General features: G+C 44.6%; 1 protein-coding gene across 3 annotated transcripts in view; it reads left to right on the forward strand.

Moving 5' to 3' along the window:
• ST3GAL3 (ST3 beta-galactoside alpha-2,3-sialyltransferase 3) overlaps window positions 1–15,841 on the forward strand; it is a 164,218-nt gene that overhangs the window by 124,270 nt on the left and 24,107 nt on the right. The gene's annotated exons all lie outside the window — the stretch shown is intronic.

A 15,841-nucleotide genomic window follows, 5' to 3' on the forward strand; every position in this document is an offset into this window, starting at 1 on the left:
GTATTTTTAATCAGTGTGTGGTAAGTTCAAGATGACAAACGCCTGCCTAGTGCTCTCTGTGGAGAGTTTGTTTCTCGCCTGGTTTTCTGGGGCAGAGGGAATTCTTTCCTTTCCCGGATTCCTCTGGAGACACTTGTTTGATCTAAAGGCTCTGCATGCCACTGTTGCTTATTCTTTATCTGAGGTTAGGCCCGTCCCTCTGCAAGATGTCATCCCCACTGCAAACCAATTGTCACAAGCAGGAGTCTGACCGCAAAACAGAGATAAGGGAACGGGAAACATCCTGCTAAAGAATGTGACTGCTGTGGAAGTGGACGCATTCCTCAATAAAACAGGCCAAATTCTGCCTTCTGCTATTTCCTTTGCCTTGGAATTTTGATGGCAACTGCATGTGCGTGTCATATAATCACGCCTGGCATACGAGGAGTTTTGATTTCCCCGAGACATCACTTGAGCTGGACCTACCTGGAGCTGCTTGCTCGGAGATTCTCTGCTGAATACTGCAGTCCTTGTGCAGTCTGCTCTCGAGTAAGTGAAATCAAAGGGAATTTGTCTGAGAAGGAGTAAATGAAAGACGAGTGGCTATTTATTGCCAGGGTCAGTGGTCAGATAAGCTTATTCTCTTGCAGCTGAGAGGGATTTGCTCTGTGTTATGTTAGTATTTTGGCAGCACTTGCACACTGAGGAAGGGATAAGTATTTTGCTCTGTAGGGAGAGGAAGGTTTTCAGGAGTCGTTATAAAGAAAGTAAAAGTGTGATGCCAAAGGAGCCACAAAACAGTGAGGCAAAGGATTTGGTGTGTTACGGTCAGTGTGGTGAAACAACCTCCTGGACATCTGTATGATCTCAGGTGATCTGGGAGGTGCTGTACACAAAAGGAGGAGCACCAGACTATATAGCAAAGAAAAAGTAAAAGCTGAGGTGCTTTCTGTTCCATGCTGGGATAGGAATACCTGGAGTGAGGGGTGGGCATGGGGAGGAAACCTGAAGGAGATTAAGCTAGGAAAAGGACAGATTGGGTAAATATACTGGATCAGTATAAGAATAAGGGTAGCCTCTGTCACAGTATTCTGGATGCTCTGACACTTGAATTTGCCAGCCAGCTACTATATTGGCGTGTATAGCCCTGTATATTAGAAGAAAAATGTGGATGGGCAGAGGTGCCTAACGCTAGTAATCTGATTTTGGTCTTTGAGAGATATTAGAGCAAACCATGAAGGAGAAAATAGTTGCATGTGTTGCAGGTAAATGCCTGGGCAGTGCTGACTTGCAGTCATTGCTGTGAGAGCTGCTGATGCTTGCAGGCATCCCTGCTCTGCCTGTTAGGACAGCCCTACATGTGCAGTACTCATGGACAGTCTCTCAGCACATTATCCACTCTCCTGGACTGTTTTTATCCGAGATGCGTGGTCCACATGTTGTGCTCCAGCCTGCTTTTCTGAAGCCAAGGGGTGAACTTAAAAGCACCGGTTATGCAAACCCGTCAGTACCAAACGGCACGGGAGCGGATGGTGGGGTGGCTCTTTGCGCGTCGTGTCTGAATCACAGGGAACGCTTTTGTTTGCTTGGGGCTCGCTTCCCTGAACATCTGGCACATGGYGGTAAAGCAGCCAAGTGAGGGCAAAGGTTTTGCTAGAAATTGGCAGCTCCCAAGCTTCCTTCTCATGTGGTAATGAGCCTGCCGCCGCTTCCAGCCCGAATCAGCGCAGCCTTTGCCAGAAAGGAGTCACTTGTGCAGTAAGCGCCTGCGGCACCTTGAAGCGCTCTTTGATAGTGCAAATCGTAGGAGCGAGTGAGCACCTGCCTGCGAGGAAGGCCAAGTTCGGCTGTCTGTCCCTTGCAGGGGCATGCTCGGAGCCTGCACGCCGTGCTGATGCCATCCGAATAGCAGCCGTCCCCAAGCAGATGTTGAGGCTTAGGCAATGGCCAGACCATGAGGCCTCCTGCCTCCTTCCAGCGTGTGGCTGTTTTCCGCTGGGGATTCCAGGCAGGTCATGGTTATACAAGTGCACCTTTCTCTATGAGATGAGTGTTTCTCTTCAATTCTGACCTAGGACTTCTGCTGCTGCCAGGTTCTGTTTTGTGGCCTTATTTGATAACTACATTTCTATGCAAGTCAGCAGCTTCCCTCCAGTCCTGCTAGGCTATTATGGTAGAGTACGTTCCTGCCTTGATGGGCCTGCCTTACTGTGCTAGAGCCAAGGCCTTGGTGCTGCCAGAGCCCTCAGTGTCTGCTGGGCTCCTATTTAGCGGTCATCTTCCCTCAGTTCATGGCTTTGACGTGCTATGTGGTTGCTAGGATAGACCATGAACCTCACAGCCCCATAGTCCAGTCGTCTGTGAGCTGTTCCACAGCCCTGAGGAAAACTATGAGAAGCCACTGTGTTCCTATCAGCTTGAGGAAAACAGTGAGGCTGTAAATGTGTTCTGCTCCTTATCATCCAACTCCAAGAAAAGCTTCATCCACGTGCATGTATTTCCAGCTGGCCTAGGAGCTGAGTGCAGCCTTTGAGTAGATCCTTCCTCCAGGCGCGGCCTGCGGAGGGGGAACATGCTGTTTCCAACATTGTCACTTGCTGTGGGTGACAAATGGAGCGCAGGTGCCGGCACACAGCAGTTTGATTCCGAAGTCTGCTTCTAGATCGCAAATTTCCTTTCTTCCCCTTTTCTCCTCCCACAGGCTTGTTGTTTAAAAAGCGCTTTGTACATTGTTGGTCCTTTCAGCTTTGAAAGGCCTGTGAGGAAAACTCATTAGCTGTTTTCTATGGAGCTGTAAACTCAGCACTAGCTGCCTTAATGCATTATAAATGTAAAGTTTGGTTACAGATTTGTAGCCTGATGCTGTGCGAAGATAGATCTCCAGCCCATCCACTAAAGGTACCTGTGGGTTGGCATTGCTGATGTCCTCCTGCTCTCCTCACACGCTGATGGAACAGGAGCTGGACTTGCTGCTCCATGATAAATGAGAGGGTGTTTTTGATGAGGGAAGTGAGCTTAGGGATTGTTCTGTTTTGCTCACAAATTTGAGTTTTCCCCTAGACAGCCATTCACAACTAATCCCCTCGGGGCTGTGATAGAGGAAGGCATGGCGGGTGAGTAAGGCAGCCAGCTTGCTGAGCGGGCATGATGGGGCTTGCGCCAGGGAGAGGCAGGACAGCCTGCTCAGTGGTAACAGTCCTGTGGACACCACGGGTAGCRGGAAAGGGTAGAAACGTGAGCGTGGCTACGGTGAGAGGAGACAACACCTCATCGCATGGTGGGGATGGTTCACTGCCTGATGTGGAGCAGCTGAACTGTAGCTAAGTGCTGTCACAAAGAAAATGCCTTTTAATAAAGTTAAAATTGAGGTGGCTTCTCCTGGCTCTTACCAAATGGTTTAGGCTGTATTCCCATGGCAAAGTGTGGATTCGAGTTGGTCTGTCTTTTGGGGATGACTCCTAGGACAGTGCTGATTTTTACAGGTTTTGTTTTCTCTCTGTGCACTGTAAAGGCTAGTGGAGATACCTGATGGATTGTGCTCGCCCAGATAGGACCTTCCCACTGCCACCCAGTGATTTGTCTTGGTGAGARTGGATCCAAGAAATCCAAGGATTGTGTGCAGAAAAATAAGCTGCCTGTGGTAGACCAAGAGTCACAAAGAGTTCAAAGTCTTAAGAGTTCAGAGCCCACCTAGAAGAGTGAAGTTTGAACATCAGTGCCATGCAAGAGAAGGTGAACCCATCCAGAGATGGTGAGAAGACAWGCAGGAAAAAATATAGTCATGACACACAGAATCTTTTTCCTGCTGGCTATAAGAGGGAGGGACCCTAGTTGTGTAYAGTGTAACTTTTAACGAGCTTTCGGGTACCACTGTGGTGAGCACCATACAGGAACTTCAGCAGATGGGTGATGTAGTTTGGAACATGGGCCTTGGGGAAGACTTCCTGGCCAGATTCCCAATGGAAGGTTGTTGGTATGGAAGATGCAGGCTGGAGCTTGCCCTTCATACATACCTGCATGCAACAGTATAATAAGATTAGGCAGGTCACTACATAACTGAGAGTTGTTCCCACCCGAGCGTGCTTGGTCTATCTGTAAGTAACACTGTCAACCTTTAGCTGGTGGCAGGGGCTGCTCTGATGCTGCTGTAGTGTGTCTGTGCACCATGTAATGCTATCAGATCTATGCACTCTAAATCTATGACACAATAAAATTGTGTCCAGCTGGAGTGGGTAGTCGTCATATCCACAAGTCTCTAGTCKTGTCCAGAACCTAGAACTTCTGAGGCACCTGAAACAATAATAAAAAAAAAAAATTCTTCTGTGTGAAAAATTCCAGGCATCAAAGTTTTGAAAAGTGTCTGCGTTTGCAAGAATGAAATTGTTGATGATCCCAACTTTAGGCAGGTCCTCTTTAAAATATATATACCAAAATTAACTTGATGCTCTCACCTTTCTACCCATTCCTACAGTATGTATTCTTGTGTTTTCCTTTTATTTTTGCTTCACTTTGCTTGCCACTAGCTAACACTTTTTTTTGCACACTTTTCTCCAATTAAAAAATGGGAAATATTTATTCATGCAAATTTCTGGTAGTCCTTAAAAGAACCCTTATTCCATATGTGCCAAGACAGCATCCTCTTCATTTCTGGTTCAGTAATCCAAACTGTTACATTAAAATCAYAAAGCTCCAGCGATATTTCTGTTCCTCTCTAGTTCTTCCATAATATCATTTTTAAATGAAGTGATCAAAGCTGGAATTTCCCACTGAAGAGGCTGAATCATTGCTCAACTAGGGCATCCTTTCTGGAATTGCCTCCCCATCCTGCTTTGTCCACAGACAATTTCTGCTTTTGAAATGTCCCCATGTCTCTTCCTTTCTCTGCTGGCATCCAACTGATAATTATCGTCGTCTTCCAGATGTTGGATCATTCCCTCCTTCTCCACCCATGATTCAGCTAAAGTCAAAAAATAAAAGAGGGATAATCATCCTCTAATTTAGAGTTGCAGGTTTTCATGTCTCTTCTTTCGCAAAGCCAGCATGAACAAAGGCCAACTGAAGAGCAACTGCAGCTGTCTTGGGGGGAAAAAAGAGCATCTAGAGGAACTTACGTTGCGTTTTCCCACCTTGGCAGGCAATGGTAATATTTAGACATCAATATTACGCAAATCCTGGTAGGTGCATTTCAAGGTCACAGTGCATGTAGCTGAATTGATCAAAGGTAGACTCAGCATATTCGAGGCAGTATGGAGGAATTTGCTACAGATCTGATGCTGATCTTAATGAAACACTGAGTCCATAAACAGCAGAACTAATGAAACTTGTTTGTCTGTGGATTTAAATTCTTCTCTCTTGCACCTTCCTGTTGTACTGTGATACTCTCAGATTTCCCTTACAAATTGCCTAAAAAACACCTTATAAATACCCAATATCTGTTATCCTCCCCTGGATCTCTAACAATTGATTGGATCTGTAGTGGCTGCCATATAGGTGGACATGCACCCAGGGCCCTATACGCAGTGAGCAGATAATTGCAGAGTTGATGCTGCACCATCTCCTCCAAGCCACACATGCGAACGTGGGGGTCTCTCTTCCATTCGGATGTACATCACTTTACCACCAGTGCAGCCCATGCTGCTGGGGATATTGCATCACCCACATATGCAGCAAATGTTCCTCTGTACCGGAGCAATATTTTGTGAATCCGGAGGAGAAGTCAAAGATCATCAAGAGCAGTGAAACTGAGACATCACCCAGAGGGCACGAGCCATTCATGCAAGTGCTAGTGGAATAAAGATGTTCTGTGCTAAGACTTCAGTAAAGAACTACAGGAATCATTTGGAGGCTACAAAGCCTCTGTTAGTCTAAGAGATTCGAGTTCAATTTATTTAGCTTATGTATGAGATTTTTAGGAGATTTGCTGATAGTCTCTATCTACCTAGGGAGAACATTTTTTTTTTTTTTCCTCAGAAGACTTTTTAATTTAGGAGACAAAAGTATATCTGAAGCAAGGCATACAGCCAGAAGAAGGCAGTACATTTATATCAGGATCATTAATTCTTGCTACATCTACCCTGCAGGCTTGATAAATTTGCTCTTACTTGAAGTCTTGAAAGGCGGGCTGGATGCCTTGGTAAGGTTGCRTTCGAGCTGTGTGGAAGTGAAGATCTGGTCAGGAGGAGCTGCTGATGGCAGGAGCGCTACGCCCTGCGGTTTGGGCAGGCCAGCAGGATGGCACGAGCAGCTCTTCTGGACCTCTGAGCTGCGCACGTRTGAAAGAGCAGAGTGCTTCAGCATAGGAGCTGAAGCCAGATAAAATCAGCTTGGAAAGAGGTGATTTCCTGGTAGGAAACTACGAATATATAGTATTGCAGTGATGCATCTGCAAAAGTGCGACCTGAGCAACTGCTGCAACGGCTGCAGTCCTGTGCCTGGGAAACTTCTGCTGCCTGCAAGTACCCAGCACTGCCTTGCAGACTTGGGTTTCCTTCTGGCCCTGCCTTGTGCCTCTTGTGCCCTCRGGAATCCCTGGCTTTGCTCTCTGCGCCCTCTCTGCTGACTGTGAGGAGCAGGCTAGCAAGCCCCTTGGCAGCTCTTCACTAAAATAGTTGCTTGCTTCATCCAATTGCCTGCAGGGATCAGAGCAAAACTTTCTCTTCCTGATGAGCAATCTGCAAAATGGGTTTCCATATCCTGCAGGAGCAGCCTCCAACATAACAAAATTCCCCAGAAGAGCCCTTGAGAAAGGATTGCGACACCGCAGGATGCTGCACCTTCTCCACTGCGCAACGTGCAGGCTCACAGAGCAGGGAAGAAACTCCAGTTTGATTTTGTAAATAAAATCACGTGCTTTCTCTCAGTGGCTGAAAAGAGGTTCCCTTTCACCGCTCCAGGAATTTTGCTTATCTGCATTAGTTTTCTTTTAAACTAAAAAAAAAAAAAGAAAAAAAAGAAAAGAAAGAGTCTGAACAGTAAATATTTATCCAAGATGTGTGGTTGTTAATATGATCCAGTCTTCAGTCGTTTTGAATGGTGTCACGATGACAGATGTTAATTCAGAAAGGAATAGGTTGGACGATTTATGCCCAAAACACATGTGTTCCTTGGCGGGCTCCGGGGATAACTTGCATAGTTAGAGCTGCGTGAGCGATTTGTAACGTTTTCTCTGCCTCGAAGCACCGAGGGCTCCGGGACATGGGCTTGGTCTATTATTTCCAGTTTGCTGTAATAAATACTGAGRTAACTAAATGCCCTGTCCGCTTTTATCTTCCGAAATTTATCTCCCCTGGGCTACGGCAGTGCTTGGTGCTTCTGGTTGCTCTCTAGGAGAAGGRCAGCTTCCTTCCACAGAAGAAGGCTCCTCCTGTGTACGCGGGGCTGTGGGTCCCTCAATTCCTCCCCAGGGGCTCTCTCTAAATCCAGCTTGTCCTCTCACCCCACACAATTAAATAATGCAAACTCTTGCTTGACAACTGCCGTGAAAATAAACCTGTCCACGTGAAGGTAGACAGCCCGAGAGAGCGAGCTCTGCGACGCCTCCCGTTTGGGGGTAATATTTTCATTCTTACGGTTGTGAATTTATGGAACATGTCATAGGGTGTCTCCTCTTAACTTGGGCAACACTTGTCAAAGTGTTAATATCTTCTTTCTGTTTTTTTAATCACAGAACCAAAATGGGGGAAAAATGGCCAAGCTTTCAGGTGCACGGGCTTTTCTCTAAATCCACTCACAAATTATATTTGCTGGTTCCTCACTTGTGTTCTGGCCATGTTTGGTGAAATGAACTTCACCCACAACTGCCAAGGACAGAGTTTGTCCCAGCCAATGGACACTTCGACTGTTTGGAAAAACTCTCAAATGTAAATGTTCGGTTTGGACCACGGTTTATTTAAATTCTCATCTCAGAAATATTAAATAACATGACTAAAAGCTATTCTTTCGTATAAGACCTATTATTAATGTGAATCCAGAAAATAAAGAAGGGCAGGACCTTCCTGGCATTTGCCCAACCACTGGTTACTTTGATTTTTTTTGTTACTTTCCCCTCCAAAAGGATGCTGAATAATTTGTACGTGATCTATATGAATGCTGAGTAAATACACAAATTATTTGGCTCTTATTTCAGTAGAGATGCCAAAATAAAAAACAGCTTTTTGAATATACGTGTTGTAAAAGCAATGTATATGTTTTTGTAGAGAGTTGCTTCAAGTTTACTTCAGAAAGCAGTGAGAGGCCTTAGGCTGTAATTCTTATTGTTGTGACCTTTTAACTTTTTTTTTTGTTGTAATGTGCCAAAAGTTTAGTCTAAATACGTGTTGTTTAATGAGATGTTTATGTTCAAACTCATGAACCAGCTCAGCTCCCGAAGAAGCTTTCCTGATGGATGTCCTCAAGCGCCCTGGGGTACCCTTATGCTGCTGCTGTCCATGCCACGTGTTTGGCTCAGCTGGATATTTGGAAAATTCAGCTAAAATAAGTTAGCTGTCTTTCAGGTTGAGGTTCGAGAAATGCACTTTTTCTCCTTGTTTATAAGCAGCAACGTAACATCAAAAAAGTCTGTACCCCTTTTGTTGTAGTACTCTTAATGCTTGGGGGCAGTGGTGGAGGCCTCGCCAGGCTGCGTTAGCATGGACCGCTGCTGGGTCTTCTGCTGCTCCAGGGAAATCCCATGGCTTGGMGTTGGGGTTGGTAGAGTAGAGGACTCTGCCCTGGATGTAATTATTCTATTTGATAGAGTTTTTCTTGGGTTCATTGTTTAACATATTAAATTACGCTTTAAAACTTCATTTAAASAGCCTTCTGGTTGGTAAAACCAAGCCATCAGGAGTTTGAAAAAGCAAAAACTTAAGACTGCCTTTTCATCAGTAAGTCAGTTCTCTTGTGCTGATGTTATCTTTAATTGCATAATTACCTCCTGGCTCTTTTGGAGCACTGCAGGCTACCCAGCGGAGAGGGGAGACCGAGATTTAGTCTGGTTTCTGTAATGGAAGAAGTTCAGTCTTCGGATGAGTAACTGCAGAAGCAAAAGAACAGGCAGTAAATGTGAGGGAGGGGMGAAGCGACGACCTCCTAAATACAGACGTGGAGGATTCCTGTAAGGAAGTGGTTTAGCCTTTAACTTACTAACACAATAATGAGCAAATTAGATGAGAATTTCCTGAGAGCCGGTTTAATTCTCAGGAGGCAGCTTAAGCAGGAGGGCTGGGTGTTCAGCAAAGTCAACGGGCTTGTGCTGCAGGCTTGCCACTTGTGCTGGAAATTCAGGACGTAGAGTGTTGGAAAGCTGGATCACGATGGACATTCATCCTTCCTTGTTTTCTCACCTGTAAAGGGGTGTGATACATGCTGACAAATACTGCAGAGATGCTGTGAAAGGGGATCCTTTGTAAAACATTTAGATGTATGGCAACGTAAGGAAAATTTGGTGAGAAAATCAGAAATATCCATGTTTGCAACAGATGTTTTGAAATTTTGAACTAAAATTATAGGCGATCCTAGTTCCAGCTCTTACTAGGTTGCGGGTTCAGCCTTTCAGCCGTAGTGTGATTTGAATACAGGCTTAGTGTGACCATAGCGTCATCAGCTATGTGATAACATTAAGAGTGAATCAAAAGTCCTTGTTCCTTATGGGCATAAAATGTCCCATAAATCATGGGGTGATAATATAGAGCTTGGTCTCTTTTGAGATTTTTCTGCAACTACTTCTTGAGGTTGCTGGGGTGTTTTTTTCATTGAAATATTAGTATTCACAGACAAGAAAAATCGTAACATGAACATAAATTATATAAAATCTAAATCTATCTAAATCCTTCTGTGCATTTACTAAAAACTTCCTCCTTGCCTAAAACATTTCAAAACAGGAATATTTCTTCAAAATTTGGCTCAAAATCCAGCTTACGTTTTGAAAAAGAGTSTGTAGTACAGTCTATCTATCACTCTGTTTGCACATAGCACCCATATATCTTCTAACACACCGTATGTGAAGTGTTGTTTATGTTCTGACTTGTGAAACATGGTATTCATCAGAATAATCTTTATTTTAGGTGTTTTTTTTTCAGTTAATAATGATGAGTTGTTTTCTTCACAGGACAATTTTTCAATAACCTTTTATTATTTTACCACTTGTGAACTGTATTTTACTCTCGGTTATACTGAAAAAGCTGTAGAAATGTATTAAAAGCAAAGGAAATACTTTGGATTTGCAACACAGCATAAAAAAGTTAATTTGTTCYGCCTGAATCTTTCGAGCTTTGCCTCATATTGCCTCGTACTGGGAAGTGGGAAGGAACAGTTGTTAAAGGGATGAACAGCATMGGAGCTGCATATCTGTATTCATTTAGTTTAGCTACAGCACTCTCATTTATATAGGTTAAGTAAAACTTGAAATGCAACAGGCTTATTTTTATATACTTTTTTTGCTTATTTGCAGCATATACTTGCATATAAAGAGGGCAGAAGCTTCTTACCAACAGCCATAGGAATKAATGCATTGCTGAATGTGTTGCAGAAAACCAAATTAGTGCATAATGCAGCTGCACTAACCTCCTTCACAGCTGCCTTTTTGTCCATACAGGAGTTGCTGCCTTTGAGCCCGTATCTCCGGACAGGGCAGCTTGCTGTTGGTTGGGTTGCTGGGACACCTTATCTCTCAGGTGTCAAATTTGAACTTTAAAGCCTTCAACTACTRGTTGGGATTAATAGTTTGCCTCCTCTTGTGGTTTTCATGAAGGGATTTTTAACTTGTTTATTGACCCCATTAAATTTTAGTCCCTAGCCAATGTAGTGAGGTAGTATAAGCTCCACTCTGCTGCTGATTAAACCTGGCCAGCAGAATTAACTTTTCTCCTTCTTTGTCATGAAAGGTTCTGGTAGTACCAATTATTAAGAACTCCTTTTGTCTCTATCGTGCTTTCTTGTTGTTGTTGCCAGTGAAAGAAGATGTATTTGGACTTCATACTGAATAAAAGCTTAATTTGTAGGGTTTTCAGCCTACCAGGAATTCTCTTGACCAGTATTGGCAGTTGGCAGTTCTGTTGAGGTTCTTSAGAAATGGGGATTACTGACAGAGGAATGGCTGGGAATTTACAGCCAGTTGATTCTAGGCTTCGTCACCGGGAGGGGTTTTGAGAGAAGATATGAACATGATAAAATATTAGAACATGTCRTGTTGTCAGGCATTCCAAGAGCTGCGTCTGTGTTGGCAGGTAATCAAAGAGAAGATGAGGGGAAGGGTTTGAGCCCAGAGTGCAAGTTCGTGCCTAAGGCAGAGAAAGAGCTTTCTGGTGTGGTAGATAAGGGTACAACACAACACAGTTAGCAGCTGAGAATGGGGAAATTCAGAATTCCCGGAGTGCCAGCCATCGGAGCAGTGTACAGAGGGTGGGGTCGGTTCTCCATCACTTTGAGAAAGCTGGATAAATATATTTGTGGCTAGTGGGTCTGGCAGTTGACCATCAGCCCTGATTGCAGGCTCTAAGCACCTCTGTTCCCACTGTTGAAAATTGCAGGTTACTTTGATAATCAGTGGAAATGATGCAAGTTCGTTGATATTAACACTTCTAGAGAAGCATTTTCTAGCCCTCTGTGTCTACTTGACYGCTCAGAAATGCAATGTTGGCTGATAAGATGATAATTTTCTAGTGGAAACACACCGTTCAGATCTAACGCAGTTATTCTTGAGCAGAAGTCTTTCAAAAGCCTCCACAGATGGGTTACAGCAACCAGGCCATAGCCTGGGCCTGAGTGACGGCCGTGGACAACAAATACGGACTAACCCGCTCCAGCCTGGAGGCTGCTGCTGGGATCTCTGCGAGCTCTCTGACGTTGTGACCGACGTGCTGTTCCCTGGCTCTTTCTGCCYCTCGTGCTCTTGCTTCCTCTCCATTTTAGGTGTTACCAGTCATCCACAGGCTAATTGCCTAGTGTGGTTACCCTGAGGCCTGCTGCTTTCTCTCCTGTTAGTGCGATGGGTTTGTTGTTGTTGTTACTGTTCCCAGTCAGGGGGTGCAAGTTCCATTTGCTCCACATTCTCTCTCCAGCTTTTTCACTCTTTTGATTGTTCTGCAAAGTACTGCATGATAAATCTTTATTTTACACTGTGTTGCACTTAAGTGACTGCTGCAATCTCGCTGCCCCCTTCCCATCAGACTTAAAAGTCTTCCAGAGCAGTGCAGCTTGCACTCCTGAATCCAGGGGTATCCCAGAGGCAGAGGGGAGGCAGCAGCAGTGTCTTCAGATGCTGCAGAGYTGCAACTCCTCAATGTACATTGATATTAGAAGTGTTGTTATTSTGGGAGACTCACTGCTCTCACACCTTCCATAGAGGTATGCTTCTTGCCTGCTGGGCTAAGTCACTCATTTTATTTAGCACATTACCCTTCGGTACTTCTGCAAATTGACAAAAAGAGGGGTTAAAAACTGGTGTTTTGCCTTGTGTTGCCGCTGTAGTTATTAGGCAAGACCTACCATTTTCATATCCCTTCCTTATAACCTGCCCTCTCCGATGGGTCGCATACTGTGAACTCTGTTGAGGTCCTGAAGTTAGGGTCTCAGGGGAGGGTGTTGCTCCATCTCTCTGCATTAAAGCTGTACAAGAGATTGGCTTGGAAGCCCTGGCCCGCTTAGATTTTTCACTAGTTTTTGAATAGCCTCCTTTCAAGCCTTTAGTTACGTTGTTTCCAATTATACCATTTGGAAAGCACTCCAAGATTGCTTGAAAATGTCGTGGACCTCTGAGACTTGTTCTTCAATCAGGCTTTCCTGTCTGCCTTCATCTCGGCATTGCTTGTTTCTTTATGCCTGCRCTGTAAGCTCCTTTAGGCAGCCCCTGGCACAGTGACCACTGATCCGTGACGGAGGCTCCGGCTGCACAGTAATACCAACAAACAATAAAAGTTGGGACTTCGCACGGGGAAACCCGATTGCCATGGTTTCCAGTGCAGTGCCAGGATGTGATGAGGTACTGTGGGAATATTGCCCCAGCGCACGCAGACTCCTTTCCCAACTTGTTATCATTACAGGAGTCAGGGAGGGAGACGTTGTGTCCGCAGAGGCCTGTCCTGCGGGATGGCGAGGGAGCCAGCTCCGTCATCAGAGCGGAGAGCAGGTTGTGCCCCGACCTCCGAGCTCCTGTGTGCTCCTGAATCTGGCAGGAGACGTGTACCTCCCTCCCAGGCTCTGCCGGATGCGTGTTTGTCTCCCTTCAGCCTAAAAAGGGACAGCGTTCCCGACGGGAAGTAATTGCTTTGGAAACTTTGCTGAACATCTGTGTCCAATCAGACCGAGCATCTACATGAGGCATAATAGCAGCCCTCAGCCGAGCACCAGCAGTAGCAAGGAGCCTTGGAACGGGCCGCGCTTCCGAGTCGGCAGCTCCGAGGGGGTGATGTAGGAGAGCAGGCCTCCTGTGGCTCGCAATTGCGGCGGGGCTTTGCTTTGTAGCTTGCCAGTGACAAGCTGCAGAACAAAACCACAAGGCTCAAGATGTAGCTTGACACTCCCCGGGTTTGCAGAGCCAAACCACAAGGCTGAGAACTCCAGTAATTATGAGCCAGGAAACCAGTTTTTAGTCCTTTGTCAATAAGGAGAATCCCGGGGCTTTGCCTACTGCGTAGCTAGAAGTAGCAGAGCCGTCCGATGAGACTCTACRTTTTTTCCCCAAAATGTCTTAGATCCGACAGGGAATATTACCAAGGGTCTCCGTCAAGCTCCCAGGGGGAACAGAGCAGAAGAGTTACAGGGAAGAACACTAAGCAAATAGAAATAAGCCCCGAAATAGAGTATCCAGAGCAATTGCAGAGCTGTGTGATAGCTGAGAAAAGTGGCCAGGAGGAATGACAAGAGGAGAGCCTTGCTGGAAGGCCCACAGGATCTGTGTTTGGTTTGTGCTTGCATTGATCTAGTCAAGAGAACACGGGTGTGTTCTTGGTGCTTCACACAGCACTGGGCCAATAGACAACTGTGAAAAGTGTTATTACCTTTTCTAAAAAGCTCAAGGAACAGCAAAGCATGAAAACTCTCAACTGTAAATTTTCTTTATTTTTTTTAATATGGCATGTAATGCAAAAGTCATGTCTACTTAAGTCCAGTGACATATTTCTCAGAGAGGTTATTCCAAACAAAAGGCATTTTTGTCCACTTCACAAAGCTTGCAAACCTTTATTTCAAATTGTTTGCAAAATGTAAGCATTGCCATATTTAGAGTTTCCCATGAAACCTTAATTCAACTCTTTTAAATTTATTTTGGTTACAGGGTCRCACACTATTTTTCCAGGGAGTGCCTGCTTAGACCTGTGTCAAGATGGTTTCGCTGAACGAGTAGCTATTCAGGATTTCYGTTTATCATCCTCATTTCTGAGAGACCCGAAGCGTGCTTAATGCAAGTGGAATCCGTGATTTTTTTTGATCTTCTTGAAACTGAAAGACCTCTGCTTTATATCTGCCTTTAGGAAATTCCRAAGGTTTAATATTCATCCAATTTTTAATGAATTTTCACAAGGAGGCAAAACTCAGCTGACATACCAAATCCCTCAAATCCATTGGTAAAATGGTTGTAAGATTTTATTAATGTTTGCAAAGTTGTGGTCCTAATGCTTCTTCTTTTTTTTTTTTAAATGGTAGAATTGCTTTTCTTAAACCTTAAACTCAGAGACTGGAAATGTGGTGTTATAATGGAAAGTGTTAAATYACTTCGACTTCAGGCATTCCTGCTAATTCAACTGTAGTGAGAAAACGGTGAACAATAATAAGGATTTTTTTTCCATCTAGGGCTTGAGAGCCCTTTGCCATTGTCAGAACGTGGTCAGCGGAAGTGTATGGGCAATGTTGAGGTGGGATGTCCTATCACAATAGGATAGACGTGGCACGATGGGACTAAATAATAGACTTAACAGTGCTAAAGACTAAGAGAAAAACTTTTACGTTTCCTTCACTCCCAGTGTGTTTGTAGGAATGCTTTAAGACAGCTAGGCAGTGGAGGGGATTAAGTTGTTAATAAGGTTGCAAAGCGAGCAGAAATGTTCACGGGATAATTCTGCTTGGTATTTGGAACAAAACAGGAATGTGTGTTTTGATCATGAAAGGATGATGCAAGTRTGTTCCGTGACATTAATAACTAAATTGTTTAATGTTTAGAAGGAGTAAATATTTATAAATCAACAGGCTTGGTAATTCACACCCAGAGGTTCTCAGCAGTGTAAGGATGATCTCTCTCTCATTGGTGCTCCTTCTGAATATTTGAAGAATTTCCTTTAATAAGGGGAAATCTCAAAGGCTGGATAACTGCTAACATTGTGCAGATATTCAGAGGAGTAAGTGAGATGACCCAGGCAGATCTACCCAGACCAACCTGACTTTAGTTCTGAGCAGAACAGCACAAAAGCCAACTGGAGGAGCCTCAGTATGACAATAAAAGTCAGGTGCCTGGATGCTGGTGACCATGGTTTTGGAAACTGAGAGACCAAATAGATCTCTCATTCTTTGTAATTTAAAGTTCAGTGCCAAAGGGTAACCATGTACCACTCTGTATAGAAGCCTTGGTAAGGACACACCATGGAATTTCAGAGAGCCACAAGCAGTGTAAGTAGTGAAGTGCAGTAGGAACAGGCTGCAGCAGAATTACCTTTGGCAGTCACAGTGGTGATCCCTGCAGGGCTGGGGAGGGTTCCAGAAGGGTTTTGAGAGAGCATCAGCGTTTTCAGAAATGGTTTGGAAGCGACTATGAAGTTGCTGTTAAACTGCAAGTGGCCTAAAGCTGGTGTAAATAATGGCAATGTGAGATATCCTAAGCACATGCTTTTTTGCACAGTTTAATGTCTTTTTCTGCTGTTTGTCGTGGAGATGGCTCCATGCTGTGAGGAGGAGG

The sequence above is a fragment of the Nothoprocta perdicaria genome, unplaced genomic scaffold, assembly GCF_003342845.1.
Source record: "Nothoprocta perdicaria isolate Ctin4 unplaced genomic scaffold, notPer1 scaffold_0, whole genome shotgun sequence".
NCBI classification, from domain to species: Eukaryota; Metazoa; Chordata; class Aves; order Tinamiformes; family Tinamidae; genus Nothoprocta; species Nothoprocta perdicaria.